Source organism: Metopolophium dirhodum, chromosome 9 (assembly GCF_019925205.1).
Source record: "Metopolophium dirhodum isolate CAU chromosome 9, ASM1992520v1, whole genome shotgun sequence".
Taxonomy (NCBI): domain Eukaryota; kingdom Metazoa; phylum Arthropoda; class Insecta; order Hemiptera; family Aphididae; genus Metopolophium; species Metopolophium dirhodum.
The window spans coordinates 13590610-13604969 of record NC_083568.1 but is presented as its reverse complement, the minus strand read 5'-3'; the positions used below and the strand labels follow the sequence as shown (position 1 = coordinate 13604969).

The 14360-nt window shown below is 30.0% G+C and overlaps 1 protein-coding gene across 2 annotated transcripts in view; it reads right to left on the bottom strand.

The window, feature by feature from the left end:
• LOC132952989 (growth hormone secretagogue receptor type 1-like) overlaps positions 1-6373 on the bottom strand; it is a 170915-nt gene extending 164542 nt beyond the window's left edge. For both annotated transcript variants that reach the window (XM_061025530.1, XM_061025529.1), the window contains exon 1: positions 5970-6373. The gene's annotated coding sequence lies outside the window, so the exon portion shown is untranslated. The remainder of the gene's footprint in view (positions 1-5969) is intronic.
• Positions 6374-14360: the final 7987 nt, after the last annotated feature.

Genomic DNA, 14360 nt, shown 5'->3' with positions numbered 1-14360 from the left:
CTCTTATATGCCGAATGAACCGGTTATTATAAGATACATATGGAATAATATTAGTAAAAACATCAAGATTTACACGCACGGTATTTTTTCATAACGTACTGATGAGAGTATTTTTTTTTAATGGTACAGAAACCAGTAAACGACGACACCTATTAATAATTAACAATGGTATTTTAGACCTAAATAGCAATGATCTGAGTTTGACGTAAAAATATAGGTACAACATACATAACATACATTAATAAAATAAAAATAGAGTTATTTTTTTCAACGATAAAAATGTAATGTAATTAATCATTATTTACAACATAATAATATTGTGTCGTGTGCAATAGAGATACATTGAGAATTTACATTATTGAATATTAATTTTGTAATATCCATATCATACAATGTCATAATCAATTGAATATTGAAATTTTGATCGAATTTATGATGACTAATTAGTAATTAGTAATTACAGTGTATTCAACACTCAAAATATTAATAAATGTTTGCATTTAAACCTACATTAAATGATAATGTCTTATGAATGTTAAAAATTCAATGAATTCGAATAAAAATGAAACATATATTTTTATAAAATACAAATATATATACATATACACATTTGTGTACATTTATATCTATAACCTATTATTAATAATAATCGTGTGTTCTTTTTACTTAAACTTTCAAAGATTCTATAGTTGATAATTTATATTAATAAAGCTACAGCCTATAAGTTCCTAAAATGTTTGTATTTGATATTGACAAACACATTTTTCGAGTCTTACACCTCTAAAACGTTTAAGTGTTTACTGAATTAATTATTATTATTATAAAACACTTCACACTTACATGTTGAATTCCTAAAGTTGTAAAAGCGGGCTATTTCTCAAAACGCATTAAGTACTTAATACTTTATATGTATATCTATGCTTATTTCTCTGCGCAAAGGATAATTAAATAATACAATAAGATACACGTCTGACAATGAATAATAATACTCGTATCTCGTTTACGCTATTTTCCAAGTCAAATTAATAAATCCGATAAAACGGCGAGGGGCATATAATATATATATATATATTTTACTGCAGTAGGTATATCATATTATATATTTGGTATCTATTCTCCATGAATAAAGTAAAGAATAGTAACACGGTTTTATTTTATTACTCGAATCAATAGAAAATTTTTTCGTTACGGAATTCACTCAACCGTTCATAAACTTGGACCAACGTTGTTTGAAAAAAACTTTTTCTCTTCGTACATGTCAACTATATTCCAATGTCTCGCACTAATCGACGTTACTTACAACCCGTAAGATCCTCTTCACACATGCGATATAATATATTGGTTTGTATAAATGTTTTTTTGTAACTCGTTTTTTTTCCCTCTACAAACTGCATTCCAGAATTCTTCGGCCCATTTCGATTGCTGAACAGTATTACACTCTGCACTCTGTAGCCACAGTGTGATGACGATGAATACTGGACAAATCCATGAAATTACGACGCTCTTAAACACATACGAATCGTGTGGTTTTAAATCCACCTAAAGGATCACTGTTGTCTTGTAATATTTATCAGCGTCTTGGAAAAGTGGACGAACGACCGACATATGCATCGCAAACACAACTATAATATTATGCTATAATACTATTATTGTACTTGGTCGATTCTATTAAAGTAGCGATATTGATATAATGTTCGTAAAGAGAATAAAAACTCAGTGGCCAATGATTAAATGCTTTGTCGTTCGGCTGGGTGATATTAATTACACGCAGTGACTTTAGACGACTGTAGATAAAGCAATTTGTCTCAAAATTACCAAATAAATCCGGTCACCGAGACGCATTGGACCATAAAAAGAGAAAAATTAGAGGGACTTGAGGTGCCTGGATGAAATATTGTGGAGACCCAGTATCGCTGTTATAGAGCACATCAAGTGATTAACGTGGACAATTGATTGGAAAAATGAATCGTTTTCTACATTCTGTTTTGAGATTTCATTGTGAAGTCAATGAGACATTTTCAGAACAATATAGAATAATATTACTAGATCGCATAATGTTTATCCGAACAACACCATTATCTTAGTCGTGTGTATGCGTTTAATTGTTTAAGTTAAAAATATTTTAATTAATTAATAATGTTTTTTATGAGTCTGATTGTTTAACCTATATAAGTTTAAACACAATTAATCATCGCATGTGGTTAAAAATGAATAATAAAAAAAAATGTTCTTATTTACTTATATACCTCTACAATATTCTACATACTTCCATTAGACAAGAAACAAAGTACTTAATCAACATTCAATAATGATAATGTCGTTTAATAAAACTGAATCGTGATACATAATATATACCTATATATTAAATATAATAAATAATAACCATGTTAGAACAAACTCGACCAGCATCCTGAGTATATTATTATTAATATTAAATGCACTTTGCGGAACTTAGGTACAGTGAATTATTAGAACAACAAAAACTGGTTATCATCGATCAGTCAATGCATTATGTGCAACCGCTACAAACAGAAAAGTACGATTAAATTGAAATATCAAATATTACTTTATCAACGTAACAATAAAAGTATATAATTTATGTCCGTGATAAAAATTCAATTAAAAAATATATTGAAATTTATAATATAATATTTCCCGATTGACAATTAATGGAAAACTGTTAAAATACCTAATAATTTACAGATAGGTATAATATAGCGATTATAATTTATAACATTGTAGTAGGTAAGAAATATATAAAAAAAAACACTATTTTCTTGAGTAAAACGACAATGATATTATTATAGTTATATATTGTAGTAAAATAATTTTTAACAATCCTACACATTTATTTTAAAAAACCTATGTAATACAACTTTCATAGAATCCCTTAAATAAGAAAATCAATCGTCAATGTACAAAATATTATTTAAACATGTTATATCTACATTCGTATAATTATTTAAAGATATTAATAATTTTCTGTTTAGTGTCTGATACAATTAATATAAATACAAGTCAATAATTAAATTTTACGTATTCAAAAACGATTGATTTTAGTTTATAACAAAAATACCAATGTTGAATATACGGATGAACTAGGTTTGACTGAACACAATTCATTTTATACTTGAAAATGAAAGTATAATCAGTAATGATAGATATACCTACCTACTATCCTACTATAATGTATAATATAATATAATTCCTTCGCACGTATTATGACGTACGTATATAATAATATAAGTCTTATACGTAAAATGTTTAATTACTTTTTATTTTTTAATCAAATTAGTAATTGTCAATTACTTGAACATTATTCTCAAAAATATAAATTTTACTGTTTACATATTGATATAATACACCTAAATCGCAGGTTGTATAAATTCAGACAGTTTAAATCACAAGAGTTAGTTTTAAAAATTAATCCTAACCATTTTTATTTCCATTAAAATGTGAAGGCTATTTAAATACAAAATATGCTGGCCACATAATATTGTTCGTTAACTAGCTTATTATAAGTAATAATTATTGTATTATATTATACTATACTGAATTTATAGTTTACCCAGAACTGTAAAATCAAATAAAACGAAAGAGATTGCTAACCACTGAGCTATCATTCAAAACCAATTAACATATTATATTATTACGTAAAATACAACTTAATTTCGTTTGACCTACAGTTAGACTATACAAAAATTCTTCAAAATATTTTTCGTAGTTAATACAAGTGTTATAATATTAAATGTGTATTATTTATGACGCATAAAATAATATTAGTAGACTTGTTTTCCCCATCTAAAAAAATTCTTATACTCATCTTCTTATATTCGTTTAATTGTCGTTAGTGACGATATTGTCTATGATTTTTTAGAATCGTCACATCATTGTAATCGTTGACATCTGGAAACAAATACTTTCTGATAAATTATGTAAGATTTGAGTACGAAATATTCTCCTCGTCTTTGTTTAATTATTTTACCATGATCAATTATTGGCAACAACTTTCACAATCTAAATATCTAATAGAAACGATTATTAGTTGTTATAAAGTCGATTGGTTTTATAAAAAAACGAGATGTACGAGTTTCGGCAAGTCTTTATAGTTTATTTTTTATTTTATTTTTTTTTTTAGATGGGTTTACGATATATTAATATCCTTGGCTGTCATAATTGGCTATACGCGATTTTTTTTTAACCAAACTAAATTTGCAACAATATAATAACGCGTTTGGTCAAGATAAACTATTTAATTTTATGGATGCCTCTAAGGGCTTTCGGAAGTTTACAAGAGTGTCACAATTAAATGTTCACCATAGAAAGCATATTAACTCAGATTTTTATCAGTCATAATATAATTAATAATAAATCTCAGCTCTTTTTATTTGATATTCATGTGCATTTTATTTTTTCTATTTCATTATTGTGTAACGATCATATATAAGTTTAGCGATAACGCTAATGATTTAAAATAATTTTTTTGTGACTATCGGATATTTTACTGTAACGCCTGAAGTGCATACCTATTTTAAATATTATATTATTCTTTAAATAGATAGTGTCTACGAATTTGAGAATAAAAAAGATAGTTTTATACGTTTTCTATATAATTTTATGTCTACAGGAAAGGAATTCAAAAGTCCTTTTTTCAACTGCTGCGAGTCATGTTAAAAAGGTGTAATAACTACAAAATACATCTACTGTTCATTACAGATGGTACGCGCATCACAATCATTTAATTAACAGCCGCGCTTTTTTCGTCGTTAATAAATTCCGGAAAACTTATTTTCCGGTAGCGTTTCTTATCAAAAAGTTAAATCTACATATTATTATTATTATTATTACTATTAAATTAACGTCGTTATATGCATGCGCGTTCGTAATTCGTCTTTATAAACTTAAAGGAATAACATCAGAACACTACTTGTTTGCTAACGTGCCTGCCGAAATCCCAACGCGTATACGTCATATAGTTATATTATATAGCGTACTTAAACTATAATATATATTTTCGTTCGGGATTTCAGTTATCAAAAAAAAAAAAAATGTTTTTTTTGTTTATTAAAATCAATGTATCGACGCGGACAGTGTCGCAACAAAAACTGTTGTCGAAATATTACTATGGACCGATAAAATATTATATTATACGACGTCATCATCACTGTTGTATAGCATCGCGATATAATACTATACGGTCGGTCAGTACCTATAATCTATATACATATATATATATAAAATATATCAAAGCACATCAGTATTCTGTCGTAATCGTCGTCGTCGTCGTTGTCGTCGTCGGAAAAACACATTACACGTCGGCGGAATTTATCCGCGAGAGACGAACGAATATCATCGTCGTCGGTGCAGAGGCTCCGGATATAATATAATATATATATTGTTATCAAAGTTTATTTTATTTTATCCTTCGAAAGTTTTCCTGCCCGTTAGGCGACCGATTCCACTGTCGGACACGATGAAATAATAATACATATATCACCATATACTATAAAATAATATGGATACTGTCTATTCTTATACTTATGTGCAGTATGGATACGTGTATCGTGTATGACGACGATGAAGACGAAAGGTTACCGAAGTCCACTTATAAAACGTACCTATCATTAATTTTTTGACTATTTTGTCATTTAAATTTGTCCGTGACTCTGGGGCGGCTCTGTTACCGGCATCACAGAAAGTATATTACATATGTCAATATGTCATATTATTATAATTATTATTGTTATTATTATTATTATTATGTATTCGTAGGTGTGTAATAAGACGTTGGATACCTAATTGTATAACGCGATAGAACAAACCTGTTGTTTTGAGCATCTATTCTTATATTACCTACATTAAGTTCTGATTAGGACATGATAATATTATACCATAGATGCGGAAAAAATATAATAATCGTTGGTCTTACAATATTATTATATAAAATTACAATTATCTCGTGTGTTTACCTCATTCGGTGGACACGTGTTTATATAATATATTATATACTTCGATATCCTCGTCCCCGGCCAAACGGTGAAAAATTACCACGAAATAAACGAACTAAACGACGAACAAAACAAACCAACGATACCGATGCGTATAATAGGTAGATACTAGGTGATTGAAAAAAAAGTTTAAATAATATTACAACGAAACGGCCGATGCGAACGTCCTAAAACGCGAAAAAAAAGTGTTTTTTCCGTTAAAAAATCGCGGGCTGTGAAGAAACCGGGACGATTGATTGAAATATTTTTTTTAAAAACGAACAAATGAATTACACTTTTCACGCCGACGAGAGTTTTACTTCGGCGGCGAAAGCGGCGGCGGAGAAACGTCTGTTCGAGCGCACACCACGTGCGTCGTACTGACAATAAAGCGCCGCGGCCGGAATCCTATACGAACGACCATCGTCTTCGTGTACTGACTCCGCGCGGCGGCGGCGGCTGTGGGTCCGCCTTTTTTCCGTTTTCGCGACCATCACGTCGACGTCAACATCCCCTCCGCCACCGCCGCAGCGGTTATTGTTAATTTTCGTTTTAAAAAAATATGTAATAATAGATATTAAATAATGATAATAATAATATTATTATTATTATCATGTGTTTTTTTATATTAGTGTGAAACGATTAAATTTTTATTTATGTATACCATAGGTGTAGGTACAAAAAATATATTGACCAGCACATAAGTTTCGAACACCATATATCCCGGTTGTGTCCGTCCGGTAGTTAACAGTATAGGTAGGTACATAGTTACAGCTGTTGATACTAATTTTTCCTTTTCCATATTATTTGTATTCATGATTCAAAAAAACTAGAAATAAATTTAACAAGAGCCTTATTAATATAAATATGTCAGTACTACAGTTGAATAAATAAATAATTGTATAACGGTTATATTCAAAGGAAATTCATACTATCCAGTATTAAAAAATAAGTACCAAAATATAAAGGTTACAAAAATTCTTCTTTAGATTGTATATAGAATTATACCTTATTATTGTGTTATATTCAAATATGTTAGAAACCGTGAATTAAGCACGGTCGCTGAGTGGGCTTTCCTATAACTTGTTTCAATGTCAGCTATACAGAAAGCTAATACGAATTAATCATAAAATAATGGTTTTACTCGGTTTATTAACTTATCACCCACCGTGTGCGTACATTCTTATAATATAATAATAATATAAACGATTATATTTTATGCGTACAGCATACATTATAAATTTATAACAAACGCGTGCGATCATAAAACACTCGTTAATATTATTGTTGTGTAAATAATACTCCAGACACGTCGCCGCGCGGATGTCGATATTATTTTAGGTTTACTATATTAATATATTGTTATAAACAAATCGCGTCGTGTTGCCGTTATGTTTTACATATTTTGTTGGTTGTATAATATTACTACTATTACTTACGGTTGACATTTGATATTGATTAATACAACGATACACTGATTTATATAAACATGTTATTTTTTTATATCATTTTTTAATAGGTACCTATGTACCTACAATAAAATAAAATTTGTTGTGGCCAAAACATATTATATAAAATAGTGTAAATTTATAGGTACATAAATAGGTAACATAATACACAACTCACATTGCAATATTGTACCTACAATATTTATTAATTATTTTAAAAATATTTTCTACGACCAAATTTGGGTAGGCATAAGAATACTTAAAAAAATATAAATATTTCTATTTAAATTGTTAATTTGATGTGTATAATAATCATTGCAAATCCTACGAGACAATCATGCAATACCATAATAATATACTTTAGTCTTAAAAAGATACAATAAATAAATCTAAAATACGACATACTAGCACTGCAGAATCGGTGAATTCTGTGGTACTATTGGTATTTTATAAGAAAACATATAATGCATTTTTTATTCTAGTTTGTCAAAATTGATACAAATTAATGAGGGAGTATAATAAGCACTTGTTTAAAATGTGTTAACTGTTTATAACGAGTGATTGTTCGAACACCTTAAATCTCGACTACACGCTTTCGTGGCATAACTGTGTTGAATGATAATAATTTAAATTACTTATCTATAAAATAATAATTATATTATTTCTTTTGAAAAAAAATTGTTACAGCTTATAATGTGGCTGTAATCTACGCGCATGTTAACATAGAAAAAAACATGCATAATTAGTTAATGATATATAATAATATATTAAAAATTAAAACCACCATTTATAAGTACTTATTACTAAATCTATATATAAACGTCAAACATCTGAAATTTATAATTCAATTTTTATTGTGTCAATAGGTTGTATTGTGTATCTACTCAATTATCCATTTATAAAAATATAAAATGTTACTACTAATAGCCACTAGGCAATAGGTGTATTATATTATACTTAGACTATAGTTGTTGTTAAATAAATTATTAATATTATACCTACCTACCTAATATAAAACGTTTATAAAATTATTTCAATATAATTTGATACCTATGACCTATCTGGCATACGTATTATGGTCCGTATTCATATTAATTATAACGGAAAAATAATAAATAACTATCTATACAATAATCATCGATAGAATTAGAATATAATCAATATTATTATAATAGGTGTTATAGCGGTATAATAGGTATGATATTTTATTTTACTTTTTATATAGGTACCTAATAATCTAACCTATTCATAAATCGTGATATTTCATTGCAAATATTTGGGAGACTATTGAAATTTTTTTGTGCAGCACATTATACACGTATGCAAATATGCAATTTAAAAACATAAGTAGGTACACGTATGACGTATAGACAATAAACGTGTTTGTAAAACCTTAGTATACCTACAAGTTACAACTGTATCAGTGTGTCAGTGGTCGGTCCTGTAAATAATTATTTTCATATGCCCACCCGCTTGGTAGACGAATGCACACATCAATGAACTATTTAATTTACCCGTATAATTTACTATTAGCTAGGCACAAATTTAGTATGCAAATTCTAACTTTTTAATTTTAATGTTACAATATAATTCAAGTTTAATATACCTATATACGCTTGGGCGTGTTATATAGCTGTCAAACTCGACTGATCAAAATCTGCTTATAATTTGTTGTAAGTAATACAATTTCCAATGATAACGCATTTTTATAGAACCTATGCAATGTTATATATTACTATTATAACTATGTTGTTGATATGCTACAGATGTCCTGTAGGCTGTAACTTGCAGGCATATTATTTAGCCCAGACTTTTAAAAATTCATCAATTCAACTATATTATATAGTACCTATATTAGTATATAGGTACTGTTCAGTGTTCACTGCGTTCATCAACCTATATTGTATATCATGAATCACGATCAATAATATCATATTTATTAAACATAACGAAAAATTGTGAATAATCAAATAAATAATAATATGATAACACAAATATTGATAATATAGCAGTATCAGTGTCATCGAATAATTAAATATTAAGGGATAATATCCCTAAAATTCATAATCAAACATTATTTATACGAAATACAAAATTACATTTGTGCCAATAACCGTAACCGTTCCAATAACTATACTAGTCACCCTACTCTAACGATATAAAACTCACTAAAAATGAACGGATATACTCGAAAATGTTTCTAAAGTTTAGGTTGGAAATTACTAACAGCAAGAATACACGTTTAATATGCGTAAAATATAAGCGAATAAGCGAAGCGAAGATAATCCACAACATTCAATTCTACATAGCGAATTGCGCGACTATCTATTCTATGTACCAAGATTTAACATGATTTTTACAAATATTTATATTTATAGGTAACTAGATAAGTATAACATTAATTAATTGTATAAACATAATCAACACACATTAGGTATGATAAATAACGTGTAAATACAATACATTATAAATAGAATAAAACACCAATAATAACGTTAGGTTATAAAGGTAATAGCGTTTATTCGAATTATTAATAACTATCAAAATAAATATCATTCCCTACAACAGGAACCGGTAAATAATATTGGAGACACAATGTATTATATATTTGTGCATTTTACCTTTACACGTCGTCCTTGACTCGTGATTTTCGAAGACAGCGTTTCGTCCGACCGGAAATGATGAGACTCGAAAACATATTATAGGAGTTATAATATTATTATTATTACTCGTTCCGATGGAATTCCGTCACACTCGCACTGCACACCACTATATTATTAACGTATGCACTCCAATGGCACATTCAAATCTAAAGGCGCTTTCACAGCTACGTCGTGTGTCGTGTCATGCGAGGGCTTGGTTATTATATGGTTACGACTGGTAACCAATATGGTTTAAAAGTTGAACAGTAGTCAATTCTTGGTATACTCGGTTGCAACTTGGTCATTACATGATACCAAAAAATTAATATCCAATCGCAATACGATTTGATCGACACAACACGACACACGACGCAGCTGTGAATCCGGCTTTACTCCCGAAAAATTTTAAAGGGAGGAGAGATTTTCCTATTGGTGGTAGAAAGTGATACACTGTAACAGGCATATAGGCGCAACTACGGTCAAACTTCTGTGCCCACCTAACAAAACTATTAATTTAAAACAACCCATTTACATCTAAATAAATATTTTTGGGTGTAACCTAACTATCTTAGTTCATGCCATGTATTCAAGTATGATCGTAGCATAGACAATATATTAATATATTATAATATATTTATATGTCTATGGATCGAAGAGTATACTCGTTACCAAAGTGGTTAAATATAATTAAGGTGTGGTATCAACCATAAGTGATAACGAAAAAGCAATTTTTGGCGCGCACCATGAACTAAGATAAGATTAGTTCATGGCGCGCACTGAACAACCGAAATCATACATTCGGAAAATAATTTATTATTTGCATTAATTTTATCTGGATCTGATGCATAATTGGATGTACCCAAATCAACAAAACCATAGACATTACGATTATTATCCATCTCTAATTGTTTTCTTATACTCATTTTATCGATTACTAAATTACACTGCACTTCTGTTGATTTTTTATTTCCCATATCAGTGAGTGTATCAAATGATTCGTTTGTGAATATACTTACTTTAAATATGATAATTAGACATATTTTATACTTCTTAAAATCAGTTGGCATAGGTACTGCGTTGCCCAGTGGCGTATACATAACTTTTGTATGGGGGGGGATCAGTTGCAAACAAATTATTATGGAACAAAAATACCTAAACCTAGGTATGTGCACATTTAAATACCTAATAAATGATAAAACATATATATTCAATACATTTTATTTTAAATTCTACAAGTAGTTATATGTAGTTATGACTTGTTCGTACAACTGACATAATATTTGTGGTTGTTTTTTGTTTTTAGATAATAATATTTATTATTTAAGCTATTTTTAGCTATTTTTATATTTCTTTTTCTAATGTATAGGAAAATGTACCTATTATTATACGCACGGACATGCGGGCGTCGTCTCCGCCGCGTTGATATCGGTGACGGTGGCGACTGGCGACGGCCCGTGGCTGGTCTGCCACATATTATTATCTTATAATAATTTATTATACTTGTATATATAATATACATATTACATATTATCAAATATCACATAATACGATTATATGAATATGAAATAAATATATGATTACTGATTAATATTAAGTAAATTATTTTTAATTAATTGTTGAATGTGTTAAAATAAAAATTTACAAAAAATCCTTGCCATTTTTTTTTCCTTGTAATTTCCTTACATTAAGTCATTAAGAACACTATTTTATAAAATTTAAAAAAAGGCCTATTGGGGGGGGATCTGACCCCCACATCCCCCCCCCTTGTATACGCCCCTGGCGTCGCCCAATAGTATGTTTTTTGAAACCCCACCATAAAATGTTGAAGATTGAAATGCTTAAAATATATTTTATCCCACATTCCAGCATTACAAGCCTAAGGAATCTAGCCATAAATGTCGTCTTTGATCATTCGAGAATCTTAAATTAAAATAATAATAATAATAATAATAATAATAATTTAATAACTAACTATGTACGTTAGATGTTAATTCAATAAAATCTATACTTATTATTTTTTTAAGTGGAACCGCGATATAAACATTTATACACCATTAATCAGGGTGAATAATATACCGGCATACCGCTGAATATACCGTGTACAGTTGTAGGTATGGAGATGTCCTATCCATGTATATAATATTATCTATGAGATCCAACCCCCCCCCCCCTCCCCCTCCGGCCTAAAAATGGATAAACTTTCTATCTCCAATAGGCATGTTTACCCCTGTAAAATATTCCTACGTTATCTTTACCCCCGCGGGTAAGATATTTCTAGGATGATCTGACTCACGGTATGAATTTCCCAGGAATACGTGGCCCATCAATGATTTTCCTATAGGAATTTTTACGAAAGATCGAACAGCACGATGACGCGGGTCCGGAAAGAGTCCCGCTTTTCCTGAGGCCACAGACTGACCTACGAAAGAAAATATTGAGGTTACCCGCTTATTGCGAGTACACCTAATGCAATTTGAACTACGGTCGCAGACCTTATACCACACTCCCCGAAGTGGCGAATTTAAACCGTGGTGACCTTGGCGTTGCGGGGCGGCGTGCCGTTCATATTATTCCTTATGATGATAGGTAGGTACCTACCATTTATTTTATGGAAAACGGTGGCCACAGCGACAGCGCCGTCCGATTCTCAAATCTCAATGATTCTCGATCGACCCAAATTCACGTCGACATTCGTGAGTGCGTAAAGTGTGGTGCAGTGCAAAAAAATTCCGGCGAAATAATAATTAAAAATAGGCCGCGCCTGTTACCTGTACGGCAAATTGTCGGCGCAAATACTCAGATCTCTGGTTTTTCTTAAACAAAGTATCCATATTGGTTGGCAGGTGCTTATCGTTTATAGAAATTGCTGGTTTTCGGTGTTTATACTTCAATGTTTTTTATATACGGTACTTCTACACTTATTCTAGATCAGGGGTCGGCAATAGGCGGCCCCTCAGCCTAATCTGACCCGAGGAAGAGAAATAACTGCACCGCCAAGGATATTATTTTTAATGTTGCTTTTCCGCACATAACAAATATTTTTATGTTGTATTTGGATGTATTTTGGCTCCACATACATATTATGTGAAACTCCGTTATCCAAAATGACGTTTTTAAAGAATAAATATCGTTCAAGGTTAACTGATCATCACCTGTACCTTCAAAACACTCTGCGCATTAGTTGTTCTCCAAGAGTAGGTACAACATGTTAAAAAAAAGCGGGTAAGTGGATGTCGCTCTGCTGTACAGTAGGTTATAAGTGGGTCGTTGTATAATAGATTGTATTAAACTTATGAATTCAATGATATAATATCATTGTATAAGAATAACGATTCTGAGCGGAGACGGTTTGTCAGTGGATATTTTATATTGTAATTATTTATTATATCATGTAAGTTGAATTAATATTATAATATTATTATTTTTTATTCGTTTCTATGGTGATAAACAAAGCATTAGAAGAAATTAAAATCCCATTTTTAGCGATTTTTCATAATTTTTCGGTGGTTTTTCTCGTGGCATTAAATAACAATTGATAAAAACGAAAAATGACCTATCTAAAGTGCTATTTTGATCCAATTTGCTAAAATATAAGGTACTATATGTTGAAATCAAAGCACCCCTTCTGGTAGAAATTGTATATACAGGATATAAAAAATAAATAAATAAATAAACACCATTGTAAAACCACTAGCTTCCTCGCTCCGCGCCGCTCAGAATCTAAAACTGGTTAATATTATATTGTATTAAAAAATTGCTTTAAATAGCTTAAACTGTATTTTCAACACAAAAATAAATATAATATATATATAATATAATATTTATCAATCGGAATATAATATGTCAATATGAACGAGAACGACTTGTCAGTTAGTTAGACTGATATGGGCTGTTCGTCTTACCACGGTATTCTGTCTTAACTCATTTTATTTGTGTTTCGCACAAGGTAAAAGCACAGAATAATGGTACTATTATGATAGTACTATCTATAACTAAGATTTCACTCAAAAACTCAAAAGTTAAAAGTATAGGTAATAGTAAAAATTAAACTTTAACATTTTAGTAATTTTATTCGAAATTTTAGAATATATTATAAGTGCGTCTTCATCTTCACTGTTTGATTCGTTTTCGTTATCCTTGTCGTCGTGGTCGTCTTTGTCCGGAGGTCCCTTGAGTTTATAGGCGACGGGAGCCACTATAAATGTGTTACTTCAACTAACAAGGTTAAAATTACTTGTTAGGTCATACGTCTGCAATCTGCATGCCCGCAGGGCAGGTATGCT